Genomic DNA, 8,084 nt, shown 5'->3' with positions numbered 1-8,084 from the left:
TACAACGCTTTTCTATGCTCAAGTAAGTGGTTCTCAATTTTACCACCTGGGGAAGATGAATTCAGGACTGAGTTGTATGTTCATGATTTATCTCTGTTCATGATTAAAAAGAATTACTTTTAGCAACAGAACAATTTTGTCTTCAGTTATATTCTGCTTATTTAAAAGTAGCTCTGGTATATGTGAGGATTTGGGAATTTTGAGTGGGAATTTTGGGTTTCCTTTTATCAGGAAATATTTCCACTGAATAGATACATGGCAATATATAACTCACTCATTTCCATATTTTAGGAATTTACAAAGTTAGGTAATTCTATTTTTGAAGTAGTTTAATATCATTTGACTGTTTGGGCTTGTCCAGTTTAAGAAAATTGCGTCTTCAGGTTGCCCATCCTGGCCCATGGAGGGGCCCTGACTCCTTGAGGTGCATCTTCTCTTGAGCTGGCTCTACCAGGCTGGCTGAATCCTCACCCCTAGCTGTTCCATGCATAAGCCCTGTATCCATACACAGTACTGGGCTCAAGGTCTACGTCTGCAAAGACAAAAGGCAGACTCTGGGGGTTTACTCTTTTTTTTTTTTTTTCAGAGACAGGGTTTCTCTGTATATCATCTCTGGCTGTCCTGGAACCCACTCTGTAGACCAGGCTGGCCTCAAATTCACAGAGATCTGCCTGCCTCTGCCTCCCAAGTGCTGGGATTAAAAGTGTGTGCTCCCACTGCACCACACTAAAAAAAATTAAAGTAAAAATCGTTTTTAAATTTAATTTTTATTTTTAATCGCTCTCTCTCTCTCGTTGTGTGCATGCGTGCTGGTGCCTGCAGAGGTCAGATGATGGCACCGGACGCCAAGGATCTGAAGTTGTAGGCAGTTGTGAGCCCTGCTCACGGGTATTAGGAATCACATTCTGGTTCTCTACAGGGGCAGTACCGACTCTTAACTTAGGAGCCATGCCTCCAACCCCTGAAACTCAAGATCTCTAAACATTTAAAACAAATGCTTCATGCTCTTACCCCTTTGTAAATAAACAGAAATCTAATCTCTCCATCTTATGAATCCCCAGATGTGGAGATGGAGTCTCACAGCCAGGACCTCTTCATTTCTGAAGAGGGCAATGTTTATAAAGACACTACTGAGGGGCCAGAGTGAAGGCTCAGGGGGTAAAGTGCTTGCTGCAGAATCATAGCGCCTGGCGCCATACCCAGAATGCGTGGGAAAGGCTGGGTAGGCTCAGCAGAGTTGTAACCCCAGCACTGCAGGTGGGGTGGAGACAGGCCCATCCCAGATTGCTCAGCCAGCGAGAGCTCTTACCTCAGAAAGTAAGGTGGATAATAGACAAACAACGTGGGCCTCTGGCTTACAGACGTACACACATGCGTGCACACACACGCATGCACATGCATGCATGCACAGGTATATGCATACAAAAGAAATGATTGAAAAGAAGACTAATGTAAGGTTAAATTGAGTGTCTCCAAAGTTCGTGCACCCCTTTACTTCTAGATGAGGCAGGTATGCCAAGGCTATTTTGTAGTTTTATCACTATAAACCTTATCAATTATTACAACTAATGGCTACCAGGAGAGGGATGGATCTCCTGGCAAGTTCTCCAATCCTAAATGAGTCTTAAATGCAGACAGGGAACAGCAAGGACACTCATCAGAGTGTGTTTAACCGTTTTCACAAACCAGTGAAGGTGACGGGTGAAGCGGGAGACTCACCGCAAGTTCAAGGCCAGTCTCGGCAATTTAGTGAGACTCTAACAAACACACGAGAAGTGGGCTGGGGACGTAGCTCAATGGGAGAGTGCTCGCCAAGGCTGGGTAAGCAGCTGGGTTCTACCCCAGCGTTGCCACAGATAAGAAAGTTTGTTTCTCATGCTCAATTTATAGCATTTTCCAGCAGGCAAAGCAACTGGGTTTTAAAAGCCCCTCTAATGTAACATCAGTAGCGCATCTATTCATTTTGGAAGAAGGCTCCTGCAAGGATGTTCTAAGAGCCCTTCAAAATCCCTTCAAAATGTTGACTTGATTGCAGGTGGCAGATAAAAGCTAGCAACTCTACAGAATAGAAACCCAGTCATTTAAGAGTAAGGGTCCACTACTATGATATTTAACTCACAGCAGGAAGCCGGAAGGTCTATCTTGAAGCCTTTCCTAGTGTTATTTATTAAATATTTTTTGTTTATGAGCAGTGTAATAAATCTCAACAAACAGAAGCGAAGACATAACATTTTTAAGACCATTTCAGCCCTAGTGGGACAAATGGAACGAGTGTCCAAAGCAAGTGCCGTGTAGTAGAGGGCGTGGTCTTTGTAAGCCAGAGGCTGCAGGAATAGAAGGGGCTCATGGCTGACCTCCTGGGAGGCCTACACCAAATACTATGATCCTTTGAGCAGGATGATGAAGGGCTACCGAAGGGGAGCCAACAGTTGAAGGAGGGGCTAAATACATGGAAGGAAGCTCCTTGCTCATATGGAAGCTTCCAGATCTCATCTTTCAGCAGACGTCAGGTGTGGATTGGTCTGCTTCCCAAAGCAAGCCCCTTTCCAGATGTGACCTCCATTCTGTCACATCCTATGGCCACATTAGATGACAGCCTTGGGAGTAAGCAGGGAGAGCTGACCTACCTAGCACAGTACTGGAGTACATTCTGGTCAGTACACTTGATTTCTGCCCCTCCTTCCCTCTGGGAGCTTTCGTGTCTCACCTGGAACACTCCATTGCTGGAATTTGGAGTGATCACTGCCTGTGGTTAGTGAGGCACAGTGATGGTTTGTGCTGAATATAGCATTGCTTTGTTTATTTTTTCTAGAGTGTATATCAATTATGTAACTTAAATGAACCCTCTCTGGCTCTACCTGTAGCAATACACCTTCGTGCTCAGGAACAATCACATTCTGTAAGAACTTTAGAAACATTAGAACAGTAAAACATCCAAGGAAGAGCAGAGGTGATTAGAAATAATCTTCGACTCTACAGAGCTCCTCAGCCGGCTCAGTCAGTGCTAAGTACCCCTACTTTAGACTAACCCAGAAGTGCAAAAGGATGCTTAGATGTTACTATCTCAGTGGCTGTGACGGTTGTTCTGAGGATGACTGGCCATCCTGGGGACAGTCCCACCCTGCAGTGGTCCCCTTCCTCAGAGCAATGTTCTCAGGCCTCACCAGCCATTACTAGAAGTTAAGTTACAATGTTGAGAATAAAAATTAATAGCCAGTTAATGGAATATACCTGAAAGGCACACATAGTTTATTTACTTCTTGTTCTTTACTCTCTTTCGACTTAATTAAAAATTATTATCCCTTTTGAGAGATTGATTTAAAAATTTAAATAACTGTCTTTGAATGCATTCAGATTATGCCTTTGATTACTATGCATCGAGTTGGCCTAAGAGTAGGACAAGGTTGATGGACATGAGAGAGATTGTCAGAGAGAAATGGAGTCTGCGTTAGCAGTAGCCTCCCACTTGGCCCACTCAGCCACGGGCAGCGGGTTCAGCATTCATCACCTACCTATGACAGAGAGTGGTTACATGTCCTGAAAGAACCGTTTTCTCTGCTGAAGTACACAATCCATCCGTTGCTACCCTCCCCGTGGGGTTGAGAAGTCCTCTTGCCACAGGGTAGATATGGGTAGTAACAGCCAAGTCACACTGCCCACAGTGTGCTGTGGCCTCCATGGATGCTGGGCAGACAGCTACCCATAACTCTGGGTTCCTGTTGGGGAAAGGGACAAAAAAGTTTGTGAACTTCCCTTTGCTCATAGAATGCATTTTTGTATCATTTGAATGAAATACTTTACTCTTGTGATAAATGAACATCTTAAAACACATGAAAGAAAATGGCTTGCATACCAGAAAGGGCAGACATGCTGGAAGGCCATAGGCTTGGATTGCATTTCTGGTTTGTGTCTTCCTAGCTCTGGGAACCTTCAAAGCCTCATCTGTACGAGCCCATGAAATGGAAACTAAACTCACCAGGGTGGTCTGGTCTGTGAATCAAATGACCTCACACCCAACGTGCCCCGAGCACAGAGGATACGTGACAAATAAGCACTATAGTTTTTGTGTGAACTTTGACATTTTCATGTTATTTTGGAGAAAATATAGGATGGGGTTTCTGAGAATCCGAACGTCTATGCTGTAAGAAAAGTTGGCACTGGAGCCAATAAGAAGGCTCAGTGTATAAGGGCCCCTGATGCCAAGCTGAGACCTGAGTCCAATACCTGGGTCCTCTGTGGCGGAAGGAGAGAACCATCTCTACAAAGATGGCCTCTGTCTTCTACACATCCCCTTAGATTCTCCAAGGCTCAAAGGTAGCCTTGACCCCAAGACACAAATAAACAAATAAATGTAATAAAAATTCAAAGAAGACAAGTTAGACCCGCAACACGGAAGTTTAGAGAACCCAAGTGCTGCATATGTCTCTGTGACTGTTTTCACATCCAAGTCTTCTCTCTGAGGGACCTCCAAATGCTTCACCCCTGCCGGGAGTGCTCCACGCTGAGGAGATTAACCGCTCAGTCATTTTAAATTTGGGGTGCTATAGAGAAGGTAATAATCACATAAGACACCAAACCACATTACATTCCTATACATAAGTAATAAATGGGGTTTAAATGGTTTTAATATTAAAATTTGATCATTTTTCTTCTTTCTTTCCTGAAAGGTTAAATTCTCTCCAAGTTTATCAAAATACTATTTCTTCAGAAAAACATGGTGAGAGTTCCATTTAAGAAAGACAAAGTGAACGTGTGTTTATCTGCTCATTGGAAACCTATCCAAACGACAGTAAGACAACGGATGACTTGTAGGAACTCGACATATAAAGTCTAAGGAAGCCGGCAGGGAAGTAACACACAGCGCATTTTAAGAACTTTTCCGAGGTGGAAAGTTGAGCCTGGTGCCTGTGCTGGGAGGAGCCACTTTCTCTGTGAAGACCCTGATCTCGCAGCCCCTGTGTGTTAGCAGAGGACCTGTAATTGGGTCTACACAGGGAACTGGAACAAAGGCATCAGGAACCCAACCCAGGCAAATGTCTTCACTTTCTGCGCCCACTGTGAAGTACCGGGAAGTGAGCTTCTTGGGAAGGAGCTGCCCGGCTAATTCTGGATATACCAGGAAAATTGCTAAAAGGATGGACCTGAAGCATTTTTACCATACCCCTCACTGAAAACAATTTAAAAATAGAAACTGGTATTTTTGTGGAGCTATTCACATATTAAATGGTTTGGTGATCATTTTCTAATGTATACATTATAGTTCAAGCTGCATACGCCTCTCTCTCACACACACATACACATACTCATGCACATACACTCACACACATACCCCCCCACATTCACTCAAACTCACACTCACTGACACACACACTTACACACATACACTCACATACATACAAGCACACTCACACACAGACTCACATACACTCACCACATACACACTCACACACACTAATCACACACACATGCCAATTATATCTCAGTAAGACTGAAAATCACATTCTATGGAGCCATCACTTGCACAAACATTTGCTTTTATTTTAACACGGTCTATTTAAGCAGTAAAACTCTAAAGTGTATGGTTGACTTAGTGGTTTAAGCAGGATGGATAAACAGCAACAAAGCAACAACAGAGTGAGTGAGAGGGAGAGGGAGGAAAAGAGGGAGAGGGAGAGGGAGAGGGAGAGGGAGAGGGAGAGGGAGAGAGAAAGAGAGAAAACTGGAGATCTCTGGTATGGCATGGAAAAACAAAAAGGAAACTGCTGTGGGAGAATGGTTTTACCCTATAAAGATTTTTTTTCTTGTGCTTATTTAATAAAATGCTGATTGGACAGTAGCCAGGCAGGAAGTAGTGGTGGGGGCAATGAGAACAGAAGAATTCTGGGAAGAGGAAAGAGTGAGTCTGCATCACCTAGACCTAGAGGACACAGATGAGAATGCCTTGCTGATGGAAGGTACCAAGCCATGTAGCTAACACAGAATTATGGGTTAAGATGTAAGAACTAATTAATAAGAAGCCTGAGCTAATAGGCCAACCAGTTTATGATTAATGTAGGCCTCTGTGTATTTCTTTGGGACTGTACGACTGTGGGACCTGGTGGGACAGAAAGCTCTGTCAACAGGAAACGGTGTCCCTGGATGGCTCTATGGCCCTAGGGGGGGTGGGGGCTGTCAGCAGCAAGTGTGCTGCTATTGGCTGCAGTTAGCCATGCCTGCCTGAATGAACAAGCTGGAACAAGTTAGTGCAGATGAGAGGGGCAGAGAGCACATGCTGGAAGGACAAAGCCGGGACCCAGGTTTGAAATGGTGACTGGAAAAGTCAATCTGCATGCATGCACTACCAGTGCCCCTGTGGGTCCCTACACAGCCGGCAGCCAGGCAACCCCACTGCCAACCTGGAGGAGAGAGAATGCAGCAGTACTTGTTAGGAGTCCTGATCGTGTGACTCCCTGACAAAGAGTCTCCCTGCCAGGTGGCAACCCTGCCACGCTTCCCACTGACAGACAGACCATGATGGGCACGGCAAGTCCCCAGTCAGCCTCTGATGAAAGAGGCTGTTACAAATATTAGAGACTAGGAGGCTCAGGGCAAGCAACAATAAACCAAGAGGAGTCAAACCTGTGCTAAAGAAGCAAACAATGCCATCCAAAGATAAAGCAAACCCACAAAACCCAACCAAACCAATGCCCTCAGGAACAAATCCATCCCCACCCAACCGAAAAAGTCCTTTAGACAAAATGGTTCCGTTTCCTGTTTTAATTAATAGGAAAGTTGAAAGATAAGTGGAAGGCAGCACCTCAAGGAGGTGAAAAAAGACGAAGTAATCAGTGGACGAGAAACTGCTAGAAGGAAATATTAAAAGGTGGATTTAAGAAGATCAGGACCGACTAAGAGGTGAGAACTAAGGCAAGGGCAGCAGAAAAACAGCAAGTGAATCATAAAACTGCACCCCTAGAAGGGGAGGTGGTGAACTCCAGGCTAAATGACACCCCACATATCATTTTAAGTTTGGGGATGCAGCTCACTGATAAGCGAGAGCAAGGCTGTGAACCTCACCTCCAATGCTACAAAGACAGACAGACTGTGGATTATCGTCAGTCCATGCAGGGGCTCCTTTTCATGAAGTAAGATGATGCGGACATGTCTTAAGTGAGGACATAGATGAATGCTGGTACTCAGCTCGCTTTCTCTGCCTACCCATTGCACAGCATTGCCTACCCTGGGGTTAGTGCTCCACACTGCCTACATCCTGGGTTAGTGCTCCACACTGCCTACATCCTGGGTTAGTGCTCCACACTGCCTGCTCCTGGGTTAGTGCTCCACACTGCCTGCCCCCTGGGTTAGTGCTCCTTGGGTTAGTGCTCCGCCTCAGTCCTCTCCTCCAGAAAACCCCTCATCGGCACACCCAGGGATGTGATTCCAGCTACTTCTAAATCACTGAGATTGACAATTGAATCATCACAGGCGGCAGCTGCAGCACCCAGGGCTGTGCTTCACAGGGGCCAGGGAGGACAGTGCTCGGTCTGGGAGCACACACTTCCTGTCACCCACTCATCTGAAGTGCTGGGCAAAGCTTCCCCCAGAACAGCTAATCATTAGGAATTCCTTTAGAATTCATGGCTGCGGCATCAATCATGATAAACTCATCCGGTATTAATATGGATAGGACACAAGAATGAATAATGCACACGTGAGGTTTTATATTCCTATTTTAGAAAAATAGTTATGAACCATGTATTTCTCTTTTCTTCGTCAAGGCGGCACCTCCAAGAGGCTTTCTATCAATTACCTTCATCACCATTGCAGCTGAAATCTCGTCAGGACAAACATATTTCAAAGGATTCTCTCCAACTCCATTACAGCATCGCCGGCTCTCTGGAATAAGTTCAGTGTCGCAGTACTTCGCTGGCACCGGGTCATTCTTTTTAACGTGTGCTTTAGACTCTCCGTGGGAAGCCGAGCAGCATATGGTATCTGACATCTTCACATAATCCTGCCCACAACACAGCACTCCTGCAACAATAAAATGTTATATATGAATATCAAATAAAAAAGGGAAGAAAACTGAGGCAGCCGTAAAGCTT

Source organism: Alexandromys fortis, unplaced genomic scaffold (genome assembly GCF_014885135.2).
Source record: "Alexandromys fortis isolate MF-2015 unplaced genomic scaffold, M_Fortis_MF-2015_v1.1 scaffold_62, whole genome shotgun sequence".
NCBI classification, from domain to species: Eukaryota; Metazoa; Chordata; class Mammalia; order Rodentia; family Cricetidae; genus Alexandromys; species Alexandromys fortis.
Note: the sequence above shows the minus strand (reverse complement) of the source record.